The sequence below is a fragment of the Pseudorca crassidens genome, chromosome 4 (genome assembly GCF_039906515.1).
Source record: "Pseudorca crassidens isolate mPseCra1 chromosome 4, mPseCra1.hap1, whole genome shotgun sequence".
Lineage (NCBI taxonomy): Eukaryota > Metazoa > Chordata > Mammalia > Artiodactyla > Delphinidae > Pseudorca > Pseudorca crassidens.
In genome coordinates, this window is record NC_090299.1 from 27115839 (window position 1) to 27139984 (window position 24146).

At 40.4% G+C, this 24146-nt stretch overlaps 1 protein-coding gene and 1 pseudogene across 20 annotated transcripts in view; both read right to left on the minus strand.

The window, feature by feature from the left end:
• Positions 1–24146, minus strand: part of ANK2 (ankyrin 2) — a 240916-nt gene that overhangs the window by 178125 nt on the left and 38645 nt on the right. The window lies entirely within an intron of this gene.
• LOC137224118 (RNA-binding protein 42 pseudogene) lies at positions 744–2181 on the minus strand (annotated as a pseudogene).

Genomic DNA, 24146 nt, shown 5'->3' on the forward strand with positions numbered 1-24146 from the left:
GAAAAATTCAAGAATTAATTAAATCTGAAAAATAGTAGGCTAAGCAGTGAGTTAATATCCTCAGTATGTTTGAGAATAAAAACATTGGTATTATAATTCTGTTGAAGCAAACCTGGAGGAAAATAACTAAATTCACAGTAAAAAGAATTTAGATGAGCACTGGAAGAACATCCTTATCACTGAGTTAAAGAATACTGGAAGTATTTCTTTTTAAGGTTTTAAAGTTTAAATATTTCTCATTTGTATGTGATTGACTGAATGTGGGGATTTTCTTCCTTTTTCTTTCTTCCATTCCTTTTTATCTTTTAATTCTTCTTCTTCTACTACTACTTTTTTTTTTTTTTTTCTTTTTTGAGACAGTGTGGTCAACTGCAGGAATAACATGGTGATGGGAATGATAAGAAATGAAATCTTCTCCTTGCTCCACTACTAACCAGAAGTGTGAATTTGGGCAAATCACTTAACCTCCCTGTGGTCTAATGGTCTTATCTACAAATAATATTTATAATGATGACAATGAAAAACAATGATGATGATGGTAAAGAAATAAACATTCACGAGCACCTGTTATGTGCCCATCATTGCTTTAGCCTTTTTCGGGGGGTCAGGGCAGGGATGAACGTAAATTTATTGAAACTGGTTTTGGGGAGGATGGGTGAGTGGATAGTTATGGGTTTTCCAAAAAGAACTGTGGGTAGCAGCCAGCGCCCAGCCAAGAGGAAGCGGGTGCTCAGCCATAGACCCTATCTCGGTCCCAATTTCTTCTTCTGCTTCTTGCACTCAAGGCCCAGTTTCCGGGCCTTCCACGTGCTCTTGCGCAGCTTGGTGGGGCGCGAGCCTACTTACTTCGCATTCATCTCAACACACAGAGCGCACATAGTTGCTGGGGTCCTTAAAGCTGAAGAAGCTATAGCCCATGATCTTGCCAGTGCACTTGTCGCAGATCCCCTTAGCCTTAAAGAAGCATGGGAAGGGGAAGGGGCTGAAGGTGAGTTCCAAGATGGCATCTCCATTTCATTGCCCAGATCCCCACAGAAGATTCGGAAACCATCTGCATCCCACTCCAGCAGGCTGGGGTCCTCCCAGCTGCTCCCAGCTGCCGGTGCAAATGCTGCGTCAATTTCTCTGGCTTTCCTTTTCTCTTGTCCTCACCCAGGGACTCTGGGATCTAGAGGGTCACAAGGCCAGGGCGAGGGGGCAGGGGCCAGGAGCTAAGGAATGTGCGCTGGAGGCAGTAAGCCTGGCACACTACTTCCAGCAGGAGGGGCAGGGGCTCAGGCAATTCCATGGTCAGGGCCACTGGTAGGTGGCCAGGGCCCAAAGACCAGGACCAGCTGGGGTGCTTCCTGCCCTCACAGCCACCAGCACCCTAGCCTCCTCCAGCCCAGCTGCTGCCACCACCACTGCCTCTTCCTTCTCTTCCAGAATCAACCCCAGGCTGACGTCCAGCTCTCGGTATGCTGCTGGCTCTTCTAGAAGAGGCCTCAGAGCAGCCATGGAACCCAGGGAAGGGCTTCAGGACCCCGAGCCATTGGTGACAGCATTAGAGGTGGTCCGGGGGGTTGAGGGGGTCCAGGCAGAAAAGGGGGCCCACGAGGGCCTGGTGAGGGGGCAGCAGGGCCATGGGGTGAGGACTGCCTGCTGCAGAGTAAAGAGCAGAATGTGCTCTCTGTAGCACGTGGGGGACTAGTGCTGGATACAGGAGAGGAGCCCTCTGTGGTGGGTGCCACAGCTGTTCATGGAAGGAAGAGGGCTTCTCCAGCCTTTGGACTGTCCAGTTGAATCCAATCATGGGGGCCAAATGCGCCTGGAAAGGAGGTACACCACAAAGGGAGGGTCACCCACCATGGGAGGAACCACTGTGGCCACGGTGGCTGCCCAGGTCTGGAGAGTCTGTTGGACCTGCTAGTATGTTGGTCACTATCATTGGGCAGGCACAGGAACTGCTGGGAACTGCATCATTTCTACCATGGGGACTGTGGGCACTGGGGTACGGCAGGCATAGCAGTTGGGATTCTGGTTACCAGAGCCCTAAAACTTCCTGCTCAAACAGGGCCGTCTCTGCCTCCATCTCTTCCAAGCTTTCCTTGCTGCCCTTGCCCGGGTGCTGGCACCAGGGCCCAGGACCACAGGTACTCCTGCACCTGGGGATCGCAGGGCTGGCCCGCCACCTGCTATCATTACTGTGGCAGCATCCTGAATGGGGACCAACCAAAGCAGGCTACTACTGATAAGTCTTTGATATTGGCTTTATGTAAGTTAACGTGGCTAAAAGAATATGAACTTGAGCCGTTTGAAACAATCAAGAAATATTCATTGAGCTGGTTTATTGTGAGCAAAATATTGACTGGGCTTACAGATCTGTGAGTCCCAGGCAAGATATCACTTTGAACTACAACTTTTGGAATAATTCTATTTCTATATAATATCATTAAAATGACTAAATATACCATGTAGTTTAAAAATAAGATCTTAAGGCTACTTTGAAACAACCATGCGCACATTAATCAACCTTAAAGGGCAAAGTTATCTTTTTTGTTTAGCACTTCTATTAAATTTTTATAAAGCAAAATTATAACATTTTGTCTATAATCAAATTTTGCAATAAGCTCTATTCTCCACTTCTCTTGATGATTCTATGAGATATTTAGCCCATTGACTGCTTTTCTATGATCATATAAAACTAGTGGATGAAACCCCAGGTAGAACCAATAAAAATTTTATGCCACCATTTGAGCATTGGTTACATTTCTGGCACATATGGACAATGTATAGACTAGTCCATTTTTAAAAGTTGAGGAACAGATTCAAGAAGATACAGCTAACCATACATGAAACTTAAATGCTTGCATCAAAATGCATTAAATTGTTTTGGATCTTAGGACAAATCTGTAATTAATATAAACTTATCAGTTAATCAACAAGCATTTGCTAGTTACCCACCAAGTACTTAGCTCTAGGTGCTAGGTTCTAAGGGACGACCAGTGACATAGTTTCTGTCCCCAGAGAGCCCCCAAATATTTATTATTAAACAATTGAAAATCGCCTCTGTGCTAGCATATACTCATCCATGATTGTTTCAAATCCTTGGCTATTCTACTTTGCAAATCTTACACGTTGAATTAAGGGTCCTCCAGTCTGTCAGAAAAGTACAACTAACTTAATGTATAACTTCCTTAATAACATTAAAATTTAAATATTTGAAAGGAGGCAATTGTAAATATGAGTTCTTGAAAATACTAAAGGAAAAAGATGGAGGGCAAATGGATATATCAACGGGAAAATAATAGAGAAGAGAAAGTGAAATTTGTTCCCTAACCTCCACCCCACCCCCACTCATAACGGGGCTCCTGTGTCAGAGACACCCTAAATGAGGAGCTCTTTTCAAGAGGAACTACATGCCCACATATAGAGATACAAATAATTATGAAATGCAGTTTACAGTTTCACTCTGCCATTACCATAAATGACACTGGTGAAAGGAATCATCTATATAATGGGAGGAAAAAATCAAACTCAAAATGAAAATGACCTGTTTACATATTCCCAATCCAGTTCCCACTCAGTATACTCATCCATAATGTATCTGCACCTTTCCCACCTCTTTCATGGTAGCTGCTCTAAACTAAGAGTACTCACTATGATGGAATTAAGAATGTATTTAGTTTTCATGAAGATGGGGAAAAGCAAAGCATGTGTCATCTTTTGTCAGTTGAACTGATCTTACTGTGTCTTTGATGTCCAAAGATTTCTGATTTAATATATAAATCAAACTATGGATGACCCAAGAGGAAACTTGTTTTACTAGTGAGTTATTCTCAAATCCTAGAGGCTTTCTTTTTAATTCCAAAATGATGAATATTTAATGAGGATTTGCTAAGTCTTCATCAATTAAAAAATATTTACAATGAGGCTTGAAATTTGGTGGCTCATTGGTCATTTCATAGGGAAAAAGCTTAGAATAAGACTGCTTCAAAGATACGACTTTATATAGTTTATTTCTGGATCTCCATTTCAACCATAGTGGAAGCCCATCTAGCGCTCCTGGATGGTAGCTCCCTTTTTGGCACTGGTCTTTTCCCCTGTCTAACCCCATCAAATGTTTCAATCATACAATCCCCCAAATATGGAGAATGACATTAAATATGATGGTGAGTTAGCCTGGGAGAAGAAAGAGTTATGAAAATTCTTCAAAATCTTACTAGGACCAAGAAGGATGAAAGATTATGAGAGCTGAGAAATAAATACTTAACGAATGAAAGAGAAGCTTAATGACATGGATATCATTATTATATTTTATATTTTACATATATTATTATATTTTATAGATGAAGATACTAAAATTCTCAGAAGCCAAGTGATTTGCCTCAAAGATCCTTACCACCAAGAAGAGGAAGAGCAAAAATTCAAACTTAGATCTGATTTCCAAACTCATGCTTTCAAAAAAGCTAAAATAATTAAGCTCCACACCAGTGTTTCAAACTGTAGGTCATCATGCACAAGTACGTCATAAAATCTGTTTAATGGATTGCCAATCAGTGTATTTCAAAACATGAAGTAGAGCAAAGAAAAATAGAGTGCACTGTGGGTGGCAAGTGTTGATTTTGTTTCGGAGGGGTTTTTTTGGTGTAACTTTACATACACATACATGTGTACACACGTCTGCATGTGCGTGTGCATGTGGTGTGCTCCTGTGTGTGTGTGTGTGCATGTGCACACATGCTTCTCTAGATTACAAAAAAAAAAAACTAAGGAAGTTTAGGCAAGACCCAAGACATGAGGGCATCTTAGGGAAACAAGATGTTGTTTCAGACCAAATAAGTAAAAAAGCTAATGCTTACAAAGGGCACTCTAAGAGAGGAATGGTTTTTATGATATGCTTATTTGAATTTTATGAAATCAATAATTTTCATTTTAGATGAGTGCTGTGATGCAAATAAGATGAATAACGTTGGGACAAACAAGGATTCTTCCTTTTGAAAATACTAGCAGAATCATGGTTAAACCACATCCACATCTGGAGTTCCAAGAGGGAGTGTGGAATAGTGGAGAACACACATGTTAGAGTTCCTATTCTGTCTCTCCATTACTAGCAATATAATTTAGTTTCTTCTCTAGTAAAAGGGCAAGTTTCCATTCTGCCTTCTATAGATAGTTATTTAAAAGAGAATATAGAGAGGCGCCTTCAAGATGCTGGAGGAGTAAGATGTGGAGATCACTTTCCTCCCCACAAATACATCAGAAATACATCTACATGTGGAACAACTCCTACACAACACCTACTGAACACTGGCAGAAGACCTCAGACTTCCCAAAAGGCAAGAAACTCCCCACATACTGGGGTAGGGCAAAAGAAAAAAGGAAAAATAGACATTAAACAATAGGGATGGGACCTGCACCTCTGGGAGGGAGCTGTGAAGGAGGAAAGGTTTCCACACACTAGGAAGGCCCTTCGCGGGTGGAGACTGCGGGTGGCGGAGGTGGTGAACTTCGGACATGAAGGAGAGCGCAGCAATAGGGGTGCAGAGGGCAAAGCGGAGAGATTCATGGACAGTGCCGACCAGCACTCCCCAGCCCGAGAGGCTTGTCTGCTCACCCACCGGGGTGGGCAGGGACTGGGAGCTGAGGCTCGGGCTTCGGTGGAATCCCAGGGAGAGGACTGGGGTTGGCTGCATGAACCAGCTGGAAGGGGGCTACTGCGCCACAGCTAGCCGGGAGGGAGTCCGGGAAAAAGTCTGGACGTGCTGAAGAGGCAAGAGACCATTGTTTCAGGGTGCACGAGGAGAGGGGATTCAGAGCACCGCCTAAACGAGCTCTAGAGACGGGCGCGAGCCACAGCTATCAGTGTGAACACAAGAGACGGGCAGGCATGAGATGCTAAGGCTGCTGCTGCAGCCACCAAGAAGCCTGTGTGCGAGCACAGGTCACTATCCACACCTCCCCTCCCAGGAGCCGGTGCAGCCCGCCACTGCCAGGGTCCCGTGATCCAGGGACAACTTCCCCGGGAGTACACACGGCGCGCCTCAGGCTGCTGCAACGTCACGCAGGCCTTTGCCACCGCAGGCTCACCCCGCATCTGTACCCCTCCCTCCCCACGGCCTAAGTGAGCCAGAGCCCCTGAATCAGCCACTCATTTAACCCTGTCCTGTCTGGGCGGGAACAGATGCCCTCAGGCGACCTACATGCAGAGGCGAGGCCAAATCCAAACCTGAACCCCAGGAGCTGTGCGAACAAAGAGAGAAAGGGAAGTCTCTCCCAGCAGCCTCAGGAGCAGCAGATTAGATCTCCACAATCAACTTGATGTACCCTGCATCTGTGGAATACCTGAATAGATAATAAGTCATCCCAAAATTGAGGCAGTGGACGTTGGGAGCAACTTTAGACTTCAGGTTTGCTTTCTGCATCTAGTTTGTTTCTCGTTTTATGTTTATCTTAGTTTAGTATTTAGAGCTTGTTATGACTGGTAGATTTATTGATTTGGTTGCTCTCTTCCTTTTTTAATTTTACATATATATATATATTTTTCCTTTTTCTCTCTTTCTGAGTGTGCATGTGCATGCTTCTTTGGGTGATTTTGTCTGCATAGCTTTGCTTTTGCCATTTGTCCTAGGGTTCTGACTGTCTGTTTTTTTGTTTTTTTGTTTTTAGTATAGTTTTTAGAGCTTGTTATCATTGGTGGATTTGTTTTCTGGTTTGGTTGCTCTCTTCTTTCTCTCTCTCTTTTTTTTATTACTTTTTATTTTTAATAATTTTTTTCTATTTTAATATTTTCTTTCACTTTTCTTTCTTTCTTCCTCCCTCCCTCCCTCCCTCCCTCCCTTTCTTCTTCTCCCTTTTGGTGCACTGGCCAGGTGTCAGGCCTGAGCCTCTGACGCGGGAAAGCCGAGTTCAGGACATTGGTCCACCAGAGACCTCCCAGCCCAACGTAATATCAAACGGCGAAAGCTCTCCCAGAGACCTCCATCTCAATGCTAAGACCCAGCTCCACTCAACGACCAGCAAGCTACAGTGCTGGATACCCTAAGCTGAACAACTAGCAAGACATGAACACAAACTCACCCATTAGCAGAGAGGTTGCCTAGAATCATAATAACTTCACAAACACCCCAAAACACACCACTTGACGTGGTCCTGCCAACCCGCAAGATAAGATCCAGTCTCATCCACCAGAACACAGGCACCAGTCCCCTCCACCAGGAAGCCTACACAACCCACTGAACAAATCTTACCCACTGGGAGCAGACACCAAAAGTAACGGGAACTACGAACCTGCAGCCTGTGAAAAGGAGACACCCAAACAAATTAAGTTAAGCAAAATGAGAAGACAGGGAAATACACAGCAGATGAAGGAGCAAGGTAAAAACTCACCAGGCCAAACAAATGAAGAGGAAATAGGCAGTCTACCTGAAAACGAATTCAAAGTAATGATAGTAAAGATGATCCAAAATCTTGGAAACAGAATGGAGAAAATTCAAGAAACATTTAACAAGGACCTAGAAGAACTAAAAAGCAAACAAACAATGATGAACAACCAAATAAATGAAATTAAAAATTCTCTAGAAGGAATCAATACCAGAATAACTGAGGCAGAAGAATGGATAAATGACCTGGAAGATAAAACAGTGGAAATAACTACCACAGAGCAGACTAAAGAAAAAAGAATGAAAAGAATTGAGGACAATCTCAGAGACCTCTGGGACAACATTAAATGCACCAACATTCGAATTATACGGGTCCCAGAAGAAAAAGAGAAAAAAAAAGGGACTGAGTAAATATTCGAAAAGATGATAGTTGAAAACTTCCCTAATATGGGTAAGGAAATAGTCAATCAAGTCCAGGAAGTGCAGAGAGTCCCATAAAGGAAAAATCAAAGGAGAAACTTGCCAAGACACATATTAATCAAACTACCAAATACTAAATACAAAGAAAAAATATTAAAAGCAGCAAAGGAAAAGTAACAACATACAAGGGAATCCCCATAAGGTTAACAACTGATCTTTCACCAGAAACTCTGCAAGCTAGAAGGGAGTGGCAGGACATATTTAAAGTGATGAAAGGGAAAAACCTACAACCAAGATTACTCTACCCAGCAAGGATCTCATTCAGATTTGATGGAGAAATTAAAACCTTTTACAGACAAGCAAAAACTAAGAGAATTCAGCACCACCATACCAGCTCTACAACAAATGCTAAAGGAACTTGTCTAGGCAGGAAATATAAGAGAAGGAAAAAGACTTGCAATAACAAACCCAAAACAGTTAAGAAAATGGTAATAGGAACATACATATCAATAACTACCTTATATGTAAATGGATTAAATGCTCCAACCAAAAGATATAGACTGGCTGAATGGATACTAAAACCCTTACATATGCTGTCTACAACAGACTCACTTCAGATGTAGGGACACATACAGACTGAAAGGGAGGGGGTGGAAAAAGATATTCCATATGAATGGAAATCAAAAGAAAGCTGGAGTAGCAATTCTCATGTCAGACAAAATAGACTTTAAAATAAAGTCTATTACAAGAGACAAAGAAGGACACTACATAATGATCAAGGGATCAATCCAAGAAGAAGATATAACAATTGTAAATATTTATGCACCCAACATAGGAGCACCTCAATATATAAGGCAAATGCCAACAGCCATAAAAGGAGAAATTGACAGTAACACAATCATAGTAGGGGACTTTAACACCTCACTTTCACAGATCATCCAAAATGAAAATAAATAAGGAAACATAAGCTTTAAATGATACATTAAATAAGATGGACTTAATTGATATTTATAGGACATTCTGGCCAAAAACAACAGAATACACTTTCTTCTCAAGTGCTCATGGAACATTCTCCAGGATAGATCATATCTTGGGTCACAAATCAAGCCTTGGTAAATTTAAGAAAATTGAAATCATATCAAGTATCTTTTCTGACCACAACGCTATGAGACTAGATATCAATTACAGGAAAAAATCTGTAAAAATTACGAACACATGGAGGCTAAACAATACACTATTAAATAACAATGAGATCACTGAAGAAATCAAAAAGGAAATCAAAAAATACCCAGAAGCACATGACAATGAAAACACGACAACCCAAAACCTATGGGACACAGCAAAAGCAGTTCTAAGAGGGACGTTTATAGCAATACAATCCTACCTCAAGAAACAAGAAACATCTTAAATAAACAACTTAAGCTTACACCTGAAGCAAATAGGGAAAGAAGAACAAAAAACCCCAAAGTTAGCAGAAGGAAAGAAATCATAAAGATCAGATCAGAAATAAATGAAAAAGAAATGAAGGAAATGGTAGCAAAGATCAATAAAACTAAAAGTTGGTTCTTTGAGAAGATAAACAAAATTGAAAAACCATTAGGCAGACTCATCAAGAAAAAAATGAAGACTCAAATCAGTAGATTTAGAAATGAAAAAGGAGAAGTAACAACTGACACTGCAGAAATACAAAGGATCATGAGAGTTTACTACAAGCAACTATATGCCAATAAAATGGACAACCTGGAAGAAATGGACAAATTTTTAGAAAAGCACAACCTTCTGAGACTGAACCAGGAAAAAATAGAAAATATGAACAGAGCAATCACAAGCACTGAATTTGAAACTGTGATTAAATATCTTCCAACAAACAAAAGCCCAGGACCAGATGGCTTCACAGGCAAATTCAATCAAACATTTAGAGAAGAGCTAACAACTATCCTTCTCAAACTCTTCCAAAATATAGCAGAGGGAGGAACACTCCCAAACTCATTCTATGAGGCCACCATCACCCTGATATCAAAAGATGCAACAAAAAAAGAAAACAATAGGGCTTCCCTGGTGGCGCAGTGGTTGAGAGTCCGCCTGCCGATGCAGGGGACACGAGTTCATGCCCCGGTCTGGGAAGATCCCACATGTCGTGGAGTGGCTGGGCCTGTGAGCCATGGCCACTAAGCCTGCATGTCCAGAGCCTGTGCTCCACAACGGGAGAGGCCACAACAGTGAGAGGCCCACGTACCGCAAAAAAAAAAAAAAGAAAACAATAGGCCAATATGACTGATGAACAGAGATGCAAAATCCTCAACAAAATACTAGCAAACAGAATCCAAGAGCACATTAAAAGGATCATACACCATGATCAAGTGGGGTTTACCCCAGAAATGCAAGGATTCTTCAATATATGCAAACTAATCAATGTGATAAACCATATTAACAAATTGAAGGAAGAAAACCACATGATCATCTCAATAGATGCAGAAAAAGCTTTTGACAAAATTCAACACCCATTTATGATAAAAACCCTCCAGAAAGTAGGCATAGAGGGAACTTACCTCAACACAATAAAGGCCATATATAACAAACCCACAGCCAACATCATTCTCAATGGTGAAAAACTGAAACCATTTCCACTAAGATCAGGAAGAAGAAAAGGTTGCCTATTCTAACCACTATTATTCAATATCGTTTTGGAAGTTTTAGCCACAGCAATCAGAGAAGAAGAAAAAGAAATAAAGGGAATCCAAATCGGAAAAGAAGAAATAAAATTGTCTCTATTTGCAGATGACACGATACTATATATAGAGAATCCTAAAAATGCTACCAGAAAACTACTAGAGCTAATCAGTGAATTTGGTAAAGCAGCAGGATACAAAATTAATTCACAGAAATCTCTTGCATTCCTATAAACTAATGATGAAAAATCTGAAAGAGAAATTAAGGAAACACTCCCATTTACCATTGCAACAAAAAGAATAAAATACCTAGAAATAAACCTACCTAAGTGCACAAAAGACCTGTATGCAGAAAACTATAAGACACTGATGAAAGAAATTAAAGATGATGCAAACGGATGGAGAGATATACCATTTTCTTGGATTGGAAGAATCAACTTTGTGAAAATGACTGTACTACCCAAAGCAATCTACAGATTCGGTGCCATCCTTATCAAACTACCAATGCCATTTTTCACAGAACTAGGACAAAACATTTCACAATACGTATGGAAACATAAAAGACCCTGAATAGCCAAAGCAATCTTGAGAAAGAAAAACAAAGCTGGAGGAATCAGGCTCCCAGACTTCAGACTACACTATAAAGCTACAGTAATCAAGACAGTGTGGTACTGGCACAAAAACAGAAATATAGATCAGTGGAACAGGATAGAAAGCCCAGAGATAAACCCACGCACATATGGTCACCTTATCTTTGATAAAGGAGGCAAGAATATACAATGGAGAAAAGATAGCCTCTTCAATAAGTGGTGCTGGGAAAACTGGACAGCTACATTTAAAAGAATGAAATTAGAACACTCCCTAACACCATACGCAAAAATAAACTCAAAATGGATTAAACACCTAAATGTAAGGCCAGACACTATAAAAGTCTTAGAGGAAAACATAGGCAGAACACTATGACATAAATCACAGTGAGATCCTTTTTGACCTACCTCCTAGAGAAATGGAAATAAAAACAAAAATAAATAAATGGGAGCTAATGAAACTTAAAAGCTTTTTTGCACAGCAAAGGAAACCATATACAAGATGAAAAGACAACCCTCAGAATGGGAGAAAATATTTGCAAACGAAGCAACTGACAAAGGATTAATCTCCAAAATATACAGCAGCCCATGCAGTTCAATATCAAAAAAACAAACAACCCAATCCAAAAATGGGCAGAAGACCTAAATAGACATTTCTCCAAAGAAGATATACAGATTGCCAACAAACACATGAAACAATGCTCAACATCACTAATCATTAGAGAAATGAAAATCCAAACTACAATGAGGTATCACCTCACACTGGTCAGAATGGCCATCATCAAAAAATCTACAAACAATAAATGCTGGAGAGAGTGTGGAGTAAAGGGAACCCTGCTGCACCGTTGGTGGGAATGTAAATTGGTGCAACCACTATGGACAACAGTATGGAGGTTCCTGAGAAAACTAAAAACAGAACTACCATACGACCCAGCAATCCCACTATTGGGCATATACCCTGAGAAAACCATAACTCAAAAAGAGTCATGTACCACAATGTTCATTGCAGCTCTATTTACAATAGCCAGGACATGGAACCAACCTAAGTGTCCATCGACAGATGAATGGATAAAGAAGATGTGGCACATATATGCAGTGGAATATTACTCAGCCATAAAATGGAATGAAATTGAGTTATTTGTAGTGAGGTGGATGGACCTAGAGACTATCATACAGAGTGAAGTACGTCAGAAACAGAAAAACAAACACCATATGCTAACACTTATATATGGAATATATATAAAAAAAACAAAAACAAAAAAACAATGGTTCTGATGAACCTAGGGGCAGGACAGGAATAAATACTCAGACATAGAGAATGGACCTGCGGACACAGGAAGGGAGAAGGGTAAGCTGGGATGAAGTGAGAGAGTGGCATGGACATATATACGCTACCAAATGTAAAACAGATAGCTAGTGCGAAGCAGCCGCACAGCACACGGGGATCAGCTTGGTGCTTTGTGTCCACCTAGAGGGGTGGGTTAGGGAGAGTTGGAGGGAGATGCAAGAGGGATGAGATATGGGGGTGTATGTATATGTATAGCTGATTCACACTATTCTTATGTACAGCAGAAACTAACACACCTTTGTAAAGCAATTATACTCCAATAAAGATGTTAAAAATAAATAAATAAAAATATGAATAAAATAAAATGGCAAAAATGCAAAAAACCAAGAATATAAAGTAATGTATGTCATCGTAAAGCAATTATACTCCAATAAAGATGTAAAAAAATATATAAATAAAGTAATGTATGTTTATGTTATTTGGACTCTTACAAATGTAAGATATTATGATTTCCTGGTTAGATGCAGAAAGTAATAAATTCACACATATTCCTAACTCTTTCTGTTTTCTATCACAGAGATCTGGATAAAGATGATGAGCTGAATTGAGCGTTTTTTCTTTCATGGAAGGGGCCACAAGCAGATGGCAGTCTGAAGTCAGAAGTCCACGCTGAGTTTCACTGGGCTAAAATCATGGTGTCAGCAGGGCTGCATTCCTTCCAGAGGTTCTAGGGTAGAACAGTTCTTTTTGCCTTTTCCAGCTTCTAGAGGCCACCTGCATTCCTTGGCTTGTGGCCTCTTCCTCCATGGTTAAAGCCCACAGAGGAGCATGTACAAATCACTCTTGAATTGAGTATTTTGGGTCTAACATATAAATGCTTACCTGGGCTGGGAAAATTATTAAGTTAGACAGAAATGATTAGTTTTAAATGTATTTTGAATTCTAATGAAACCTAAAAAGCAGATGGGAACCTGGTCTCTTAGTAGTCATCCTGTCAAAAATTCAAAGAGCTGTTATTTTACTACTGAGTTTTAACTCTCCTAAGTTAAATGTCATTTTCATGTGGTCTCATTTCTCTGGTTAATTTTATGAGAAATGATATATAAATTACTTCTTTAGTATTTGACTTAACATGTATTAAAGCAAGACATCTGACTTAACATGAAGTTCAAAGACAGAAAATTATTTGAGCTACTTATTATAATAGTCATGGTTTAAAGAGATTTAGACATTAAAAGTCAGCAGCAAATTATTTAAATAAAACCTAAAACTTATTACAGTTTATTCTCATGTGTCAGGCTTAGATCTAAGCTTTTAATTGCATTAACTCATTTAACCCTGAATTGAACATTATGAGTTATGAACTACCTGGTGATTCTAGCTCAGAAACTATACTCTTAACCCCTACCATTAAAACAACAAAAAAAACCCCTATGGGCTCTGCATTATAATTCTATTTCGCTTTCTTTAGATCTCAATTTCTCATTAACTCTTAGTTGATATATTTTTAGAATAAAAATACCTTAGCCTCTGATAATAAGTCAGTAGTTAAGGAGAAAAACTATTTCCTTTAGGCCTCTAGACTTACAATCTCTAAGAGTGTCAAAATTAGAAAGGAATTCTATAATGAATTCTAGACAGTTATAGTATCATGTCCATGCCAAGCTTAGTTAGTTTTAATTTAACTTAAAAATGGAGGAAAGGGGTTATGTTTGGTTGATCCCATAAGTTACTTACAGTAGTAAAATTCTTTGGTTCTTAAATGACAAGTAATGAGAGTATAATTTCCAGAAGATTTAAAGAAAATATCGGGCTTCCCTGGTGGCGCAGTGGTTGAGAGTCCGCCTGCCAATGCAGGCGATGTGGGTTCGTGTTCCGGTCCGGGAGGATCCCGCGTGCCGCGGAGCGGCTGGGCCCGAGAGCCATGGCCACTGAGCCTGCGCGTCCGGAGCCTGTGCTCCACAGCGGGAGAGGCCACAACAGTGAGAGGCCGCGTACCGCAAAAAAATAAAAAATAAAAAAAAATAGAAATTATCTACTAGACGAAGTCTCATCTTTGTATATTTATCACAGACTCATTTAATATTTCAATCAATTCATCTTAAAAGAGGGCATTAAAAACATGGATCTTCTTCTGACATAGAATTTATCAAGATTGGCAAGCAGGGGAAGGAATGTATATCAGAATTAACCAGTAACTTTTTTTTAAATGAAACGAGAAAACTCCTCTAGTAGGGCAGCCTGAAGTGGATGTCCCTCCAGGGGCCAAGGGTGAGATTGAAGTGAGAGAGTGAAAGAGCAGCAGGACCTCAAAAGGAAGGAAGCAAAACAGGAGCGTGCAACCTAAAAAGGTTCCGCACAGCTCATTCTCGTATGTGCTGTGTCCGCCTACTTCTAGTGAGACACAAGAATGTTGTCCACCATATTAAACTCAGATAAAAACATGGCACAGAGTTTCAAATTAATGTAAACTAGAGAAAGCTTAAATTCAATAATTAATAATAACTGAATATCAATTATTCACCTAAACTTTTTTGTACATGTATTATATGTCAAGCATTGTGCGAGGAACCAAGTTTACATTTCCAGGTACCCATAAAAAAATCTAGTAATGTTATTAGATAATTAATAATTAATAATATCCCCCTTTTTTACAATTTTAATTAAAAATAAGCCAAATTTGGCTTGCTGGGCTCTAAAAGAATATGGGAAGAGTGAGGAGGGAGCCATCAAACAAGAAAACTTAGCTTATGGGAGTCTTCCAAGTACCATACCATCACTCTGCTTTCCATCATAATATTGGGTTGGCCAAAAAGTTCATTCAGGTTTTTCCAGACGATGTTATGGAAAAAACTTTTTGGCCAACCCAATAAAATGATTCCTGCAAATTGCATTCAGTATCAATTTCAGGTTTGTCTGCGATACACAAGCCAGCTTAGTCACTTTATCCTCTGAACAATCACAAAATTTGGTTCTTTTCACAACTGATTGAATTTTGTGTCCTGTTTATCTTCCCAACAAGGCTTCTTATGAACAAAAGTCAAATCTATTCACCTTTGTAACCTCTACGCCTAATATAGTACCTAGCACAAGGCGAAGGATACTGCAGTAATATTCTTACAATGAATGAGCTAATGAATAGTATGTCTCATGCAGAGGTAAGCAGGATTTTGTTTAATTCATCCAGTCACTGTGCATTCTATCAGGAAATGTGGTCAGTGCACAGACAAGTCAGGTACAACTACGTCCACCTCTAGCCTTTGGAAACACAATCAGGAAAAGTGCACTCTCTGAGGCTGAAGCTGGTTAATATTAATGTGTATAAGAGCAAATTAGACCGTGAGAGAAGGATTTAATCTAAAGTGGCTTTTCGGGCTTCCGTGGTGGCGCAGTGGTTGAGAGTCCGCCTGCCGCTGCAGGGGACGCGGGTTCGTGCCCCGGTCCGGGAAGATCCCACATGCCGCGGAGCGGCTGGGCCCGTGAGCCATGGCCGCTGAGCCTGCGCGTCCGGAGCCTGTGCTCCGCAACGGGAGAGGCCACGACTGTGAGAGGCCCACGTACCGCAAAAAAAACAAAAAAGATAAAGTGGCTTTTCTCAGCCTGGAATCCTTGGATGTGCTCTTGAGGATCTCAGAATTGTCTGAGAATTTTTTTAATCTGATATTTTCATTTAAGTGCCAATCTTAAAAAAATTAATAGACATATATGCTAGATCATCTGGGTAAATCACATTTTAATTAAATATCATCTAGTAATTTCTTGTTCTTGTGTTCTTGATTGATTCCAAGGGATCATTTAAAGGAACATGAATCTTAATGCAGGATTTCTGAAACTGAAGCATACAGATGTATTCTCAGGGCTCCCCCCAATATCTCCTTCTCTAAGTAGGAGAAATACTACCTCAAGAGATAGTCTGTAAACATAACCTGATGAAACTTGGGTCTTTCCATTTGGAAAGCAGAATAGATGCTTGAGGAAGGAAGACTAGAACCTTCCTAAGTATTAGAAGCTTTACTATTTCCCACAGAATCACAAGTTGTCTGAAAGCAATAATGACAATTTTGATTAAGTTGGAAGGAATAAACTTGTTAGAACTTATCCAGAATTTGTCCATCCAGCTACTCTATCTTGAGTGAAATCATCCATTGTGGCCAGCCCAACTTTTTTAACTTCTCTCCAGCTGCAACTGTCACAGCCATAATTTGGCCTCCTGAATGAGTGTGTGCAACACAGTGGGTTTTCTCACGTATCATTTGAGCCCAAAGTAGTTTCCCTTTAAGGTAGAGAAGTATGTTGCGAAGATTACATACATGAAGTATGTAACACAGTGATGAGCATGTAGTAGGCATGCAATAAAGAAACTATTATTTGATATCATAGGTATTATTACTTCCCATTTCACGAATGGATTATTTGACTCAGAATAATTTAAGTGATTGGCTCAATGTCTGTGTTTATTCAATTATTCATTTATCAAATATTAATTGGAAATCTACTGTGTACCAATCCTGGGTCTTACTCCTTGCAGCAAAGTGCCCTTTTCACTAAACACTGAAGCTTAAATACTAGTTTATAAATCATTCATTGTGACCTGGTTCATATAAGCTAGTAGCCGTATTTAGATTGGTATACCTCATGGGCCTTTCTTTTTAAACCCCTTAATTTTCCTGTGTTGTTGATGTTCCAGGTTCTCAGTTTGTGGAGTTTGCCTTCCTTTCTGTGTATTGCTAAATTGTTAGCTGTGAACGCAAATGGTTAATAAGAATCTAATGTCTTCTTTAGAGACACAGAAATCTCACTAAAAGAAGTCATTAAAAAGGGCTGTAGGATTCCCTGGTGGCGCAGTGATTGAGAGTTCGCCTGCCAATACAGGGGACACGGGTTCGCGCCCCGGTCCGGGGGGATCCCACATGCCGCGGAGCGGTGGGGCCCGTGAGCCATGGCCGCTGGGCCTGCACATCCGGAGCCTGTGCTCCGCAACGGGAGAGGCCACAACAATGAGAGGCCCGCGTACCACAAAAAAAAAAAAAGGGCTGTAAAGACTGTCTCCAGTTTGAGGTCTAAATTAATAATTTCAAGGGAACTTGAATAACAGATCTTTTGATATAACTTCTGGTGGTTGCTCTGGATGAGAAAATATATTCTCACCTCCCTGGTAAATTGCTTCTTTCTCATGCTACTTCCCTCCTCTGCCTCCCATGGGCACTATTGTTGTCTTCCCTCATTCCTTAAGGGAAATATCACATCACAGGTTCTCCGATAAACTTCTTTCCCAAGGGCAGTGGCATGCTTCTCTCACCCCCGCAGTGAGTCTGCATACCCACTCAGGTGCAGGGTTTAATTTCAGATTGTCCTCTCTGCCCCCTCTACCCTACACAAAGAAGTTTTCTTCCTTTTATTGATGGTAGCTTTTTTTTGTGTGTGTGTGTGTGTGGTGGTAGCTAGGGGAATGAGGGTGTGGGGAGAGCCAGGGATGACCTCTTCCAAGGTGTGCCCTTATGAGCTTTTGTTCATCTGCATCTTAGACTCTTTCATTTTACCCTGAAGACCTTTCATTTCTGCGGGAAGAGGCTGAAAAGAAACTGAGTAAAGGACTAAAATCAGTTGCCTACATCAAGTTATACGCACGTACATATACAGGCTCATCAAGAGACGGGTAGCCCCTGATCACGTCCATCTCAACAGACAAGCACCTTTTCATACGGAGCTGCTGAATTCTCTTCTCTTTTTCTGAATCTAAAGAAGGTATCATCTGAAAACAAGGTTTCCTTTTTTTCCTTCCTCCTTATTCCAGAAGAGAGAAGGCCTTGAAAAGACTAGAGATCCTAGGATTTGGGGTTACACCTTTATAATCATCAAAACACATACACACGAAAGGATAAGGAGAAATCTATGAGGGTAGGGAGGGATGGGAGAGGCTTGGGAAACTTCTATAGAAGAAAGGAAAAAGACTGTTTAGAGTAAGTGATCAGCAGACAAAGAGACGGTTAGACTATGAATGGTCAAAATCTCGGTTACTGCAAAGGGGCTGTTTGATTTTTAATGGCACAAAGAAAATAACCAAGCAGAAAAATGACTAAGCGAAAATGGCCTCTACCTCTTACCTCACACACCACCTGTGTTTGGTTGTAGTGCGTATCTGAAGAGCTGTATTGAATACGTGTTTGGATCAAGATCTTCCCTCTGTTGACCCTCCACAGCAGAAATCAAGGTGAGACTCCATAACTCTATGGGCTCCTGGCTAGACTCCCTGCTGCCTCTTATCTTGCTCCAGACAACTCTCACAATCTCACCATCACCATCTGGTTGGGACCATATGGACTACACTTATTACACCCTGTATCCCTCTTTGTGCCAGTCACCACGTGAATCCTCATCCCTCCAAATGCAACCCCTGTAGGCCTTGCTATCCCCTTTTCTAACGATGTCTCTGTTCACTTCCCATGTCCTGAAATTCTTACACAATGGCCTCTAGAAGACATGAATGTGGTTATTAGCAGCATCTGTGTCTTAAATCTTTTCTCTGAGCATTCCTTTTAACCTTTCTGTTCTAAATGAAACCCGAAGCTACTGCTTCCCTGAAGTCTACTCAAGTGATAATATTTATCCCCTACACCCCAATTAACCACTGGACTCAGTGGAGCTATGCTAATGCTCCTTGCTCTTCAAAACGATTTTTTCCTCATCCTTTTACATAAACCTCCAGAAGCCACCAGCCTGTATGTTTTAGATCCCATCCTCATCTCTTGAAGATTTTAGCTTCTAGTTCATTGCCACCTTTTCCAACATATATGAAGGTGGTTTTCCCAGAACTCTACACATTCAGGTTCCTGACTTTTCCACCAATAATTTTTCTTCTCTCTACCTCATCTACTCTTTCCACGGTCATTTCCAATGATATAATCTTCCTCCAGGATTTCAACTTCGAGCACCCGAGCCGTTAACTTCCATTTACCCTCCTGCCAATCTACTGACCCAAATCAAACAATCCTTCAGCCCCTGACACCTAGAGTCTGTTCACCTTTTCACTGTGTCCATTTCTTTCCTCATTCAGCCTAAATTCCATGCATAATCTTTATAATCATTTTAGTCATTCCCTTGGATGCATCCGCAGTTGGCTTGCCCTTCTCTGGCTGTACTATACATGCTTAGCTCTACCACAATCTCTGCAACTGATCCCATGTCTGGATGTGGCTGCAGAGATACACATACGTGCTCGCTTGTCATAATCCTTAAGTGGGCCCTTAACACTGCCTGGCAATCATAGTCTGTTACCCTTAATCACTCTCTCTCCCACTCTCCTAGATGATTATTTCATATTTTCTGTCTCCTCAATCTCCAACACCTCCTCTCCCATCTTAGCTCTCTGCTGATGACATTCATCTTTCACTAAAAACTAGAAGCAATTAAAAGAGAATTTCCATTCCACATCCAGCTCCCAGCACCACACCCACACTACTTCTTGGTCTTTTATCCCTAAACCCTTCTTTTTCCTGAACTATCCATGTTCTTAGCAAAGGCCGACTCCCCCACTTGCGCACCAGGTCCCATCCCCTCTCACTTACCCTAGGACACCATCCAGCAAGTCTACCCTCTCTCTCATGCATCATTGATTTTTCCCTCTTCTGCTTTTTTCCATTAATAAAACAAAAATGCTATGATTTATCTCATATTTTTTAAAAAGCCTCTCTTAATCCTACCTCCTCTTCCAGCTACGTCCCCTGTTCTCTCCTTCCCGTTACAGAAAGAGACCTTCCAGTAGTATCTGGTCTGCTCATTACCGACTGAATCAACTCCAGTCAGGCTTTCACCCCACCAGGCAACTGAAAATGCCTTTAACAAGTCATTAGCTACCACCACTTCACTACAGCATTTGTTCTGTTCCTCAGCTTATTTGATCAACAGCATTTTATAGGGTTGATCATTTCCTCCACCTGAAAATAACTCCTTCACTTGGCTTCCGAGACACTGCACTCCAGGGTTTCTTGCCACTTCTCTGGGCAACTCTTCCCCATTCCCCTTCCTGGTTCCTCCTCATCTTCCTGGCCTCTAAGAGATGGAGGGTCCCAAGGCTCAGTCCTTGGACCTCTTCAATTTTTCATAAATTTTTCACTCACTGTTTTGGCAACCTTGTCCAGTTTCCTGGTTTTACATAACATCTATAACACTGAATGCTCCAAATAATAGATCTCTGGCCAAACTCTCTCCTCTGAACGCCAGACGCATCTATCCAACTACATGCTCAATATCTTGGATATCAACTAGACAAATCAAATTTAACATGTTCTCAAGTGACCTTCTGATTATTCCCTCAAACCTGCTCAAACCACAGTCTTTCCCATCTCAGTTAATGAAACGTTAGCCCACATTCGTCTTGCGACCCCAGCCTTCATCTCTGACTCCTCCCTTTTCCACTCGGCAATCATTCACTGTTACACTTAATCACGCTCTCCCACTCTCCTAGACGATTAGTTCACACCTTCTCTCTCCTCTCGGGTAATGAATCTTCCACCCTCATTATTCTCTTTGCGACCCCAGCCTTCATCCCTGACTCCTCTCTTTTGCTCTTAGACTACATGAAATCCATCAACAAAACCTATCAGCTCTATCTTCAAAATATATCCAGAATCCAACCACTTCTCACCATCTCTCCTGCCTGCTTACCTAGAACACCTCATCTCTCACTGAAAGTATGACAAAAAGTGTAATACGCCTTTGTAAAGTGTAATACTCCTTTGTAAAGTGTTAATACTCCTTTGTCTTGGTAAAGTATTTCAAAAGTGTTCCCTCCTTCTGCCCTTGCTCCCTTTCAGTCTAAGGGTGACTATTCAAACTTAAGTCAGCTTATGTCCCTTCTCTGCTAATCACTTCTCTTCTCTCGGAATTAAAGCCAAAGTTCTTAAAATAGCCTACATGCTCTCTGGTGCTGCCTTGGGCTCTCCCCGACCTCCTACTTCTCTTCCCCTCCCTCGTTTTACTCCAGCTACACTGGCTTCAAACACGCCAGGCATGCTCCCTCCTTGGGGTTTTCTCCCCGTCAAGCCTTCTTCTAAGATATACTCCCTCCAAACAGTGCAGGGCTTCCTTGTTCAATTCCTTCAGGTCTTCCTCTGACCATCCGACCTCAAGTAACATGCTGCTCCCCTTCCCCTCCCTCTCCTCCCCCCCTACTATATTTTTCTCCCTGTCATTTACTTCCATCTCTCTTTCCAGATATTTTAGTTTTTTCCTTAGAGACTGTCTCTCTCAGGTTGTAGATTATAAGCTATATGAGGGCAGGGTTCTGTCTCTCTCTTCATGGCACCTAGGACAGTGCCTGCCACATAGTAAACACACAATACATGCTTGAATAAACAGATAAACAAATGGTAAGCCTGAGTTCAGACTGGCCGAAAGACTGTTATGATGATAAAATTTGAGATGACTTAAGGAGGTTTGAGTGGCTGCCTGGGAGTTATGTTTTAAAATCCACATCTTTTAGTCATAGAAAAAGAGCATTCAAGAGAATTCTTAGAATATAAATTGTTCTGTTCAATCTAAATCACATTAGCAGAGTACTTAAGAAGACGAGTCGGGATTTCCCTGGTGGCGCAGCACTTAAGAATCTGCCTGCCAATGCAGGGGACATGGGTTCAATCCCTGGTCTGGGAAGATCTCACATGCCATGGAGCAACTAAGCCCATGCACCACAACTACTGAGCCTGAGCTCTAGAGGCTGTGAGCCACAACTACTGAAGACCGCATGCCTAGAGCCCAAGCTCCACAACAAGAGAAGCCACTGCAATGAGAAGTCCGCGCACTGCAATGAAGAGTAGCCCCCGCTCACCACAACTAGAGAAAGCTCGCGGGCAGTAACGGAGACCCAAAGCAGCCAAAAATAAATGAATAAATAAAAAATATAAAAAATAAAATAAAAAAAGACAAGTCATAAAAAAATTTGAGTGAAGCTACCCTTGGCAATTTTTAAATGAAAGAAGATCTTCATAATCCTGTGTAGTGACACACAGAAGTGAAACTTTTCAGAGCTATGGACAAGTAGTTGAGGAAGTCTCTACCGGAATTACTTTACATTGGATGACTTATCAACATTGAAACTAAAAATTCTAAGTTCTCAAAATATTTAGCATACATTATTCAAATCCAACTTAGTGCTACTCAGTATAGAGCAAGAACTGGTATTAATGTATTGAAAAAAATCAGAGAATAATGCAGAATCCAGAAACAAGAGCACACATAGCCAGAACTAGACAGAGGCAACACCTTTGGCTTCTTCTAAATGAGGGGTCAAAATAAGCTCATAGATATATAACAAGATTATTTGTACAAATACTTTTACCTCATTTAACTTGTTAGAAAACTATACACAGTTCATTCCATATTCCATTAATTCTATGAATTCAATTCTCAGTTATTCATTTTTGTTGTTTCTGGCATTTTTAAATGTCATTTCTGGCATTTTTAAAGAGAGGTCCAGACCAGATGGACCCAAATGGCATTTATAAAGAAGATTTTAGTTCCAAAAAAGATTTTAATTTAAAGAAACCCAGATAAACAGTAACTGTTACCAAATTGCTACTAAACGTGATATTTCCTAATTGGTGACACAGGCTATGATAATACCTTTCATGTTCTGTCCTGCCTATAAGACCCAGCACCACTTTTGCTAAAACTTAGGTTGAGAATCAATATAAAAATATTTGCTAATATTTATTGAATACTTGCTCTGTTAACCTTGTTTATAATATTGTAATCTTATGAACAATTACTAAATAAATTTTAAAAATAAGTATATATGAGTTTCAAAAATAAGGAGCAAACACTAGGATTTATTCTCCTTTCTGAATGTACAAGAGATTAAAAGATAAATAATACATTACCAGCTTAATCTTTTACGGAAAATGAAAGTTAACAGATTTGTAACTATTTGCGAAAAATATGAAAACAAAGTGTTTTTTTTTTAAGAATATTGTCTTGTGTCAAATTTATGAATTTTTCCCACATCATTTAAACAATTAGAAGCCAAATGGTATTTTTCAACTAAATTTCAAAATTCTCATGGTAGTTACAAGACCAATTTTATAAAGAAAAAGATTTTCATCCAAATTTCAGTTTAAGGAATCTTAGCACGCCAATACATGTGGTATTTTTGGAAAGTTGGTACAGCCCAGATTGCCTTTCATTGAGAAATACAACAGGGTACAGAAAATCCTGCTTTCTATGTTACATGACATAATGCTCCCCAGAAACTCAGGCTTACAAGCAAAATAGAGAATACTTTTTCTTTCCTTCTTTCATATGTCATATTAGCTTTGAGCTTTTCTAGCTTTGAGCTTATTTAGCTTTGAGCTTTTTTTAGCTTTGAGCATATTAGCTTTGAGCTTATTTAGAAATAGCAGTACTTTGGCTGAAGAGTTGCCTCTTTTGCCCTCCTAAGTGTTTGGAAATTATATTCTGCTCTATATTTTATTTGAGTTTTAGTAGTAATCCTGGTGGTGGTGCTCTTTGACTTAAAAGTTCCTTTAACTACATATTATGTTGATCTGAGGATGAATAAAGTCCTTTTTATATTAGCATAGTAGATTAAAAATAAGATTCAAACATCTCAGGAAGACGTCTTGTAGTAGAAAAGACTTGTATGTGAGAGACAGATCTGTGTGACCCTGGGGACATCACTTAACCACCTGTGGACTCAGTTTCTGCATTTATAAACTCAGGCAAATGCCTACCTTATAACATTTGTCTCTGCTGATTGATGAAACATCACACATAAAGCCACCAGCACAAAGCCTGATACATAGCAACTAACTAGTTAACATTAGTC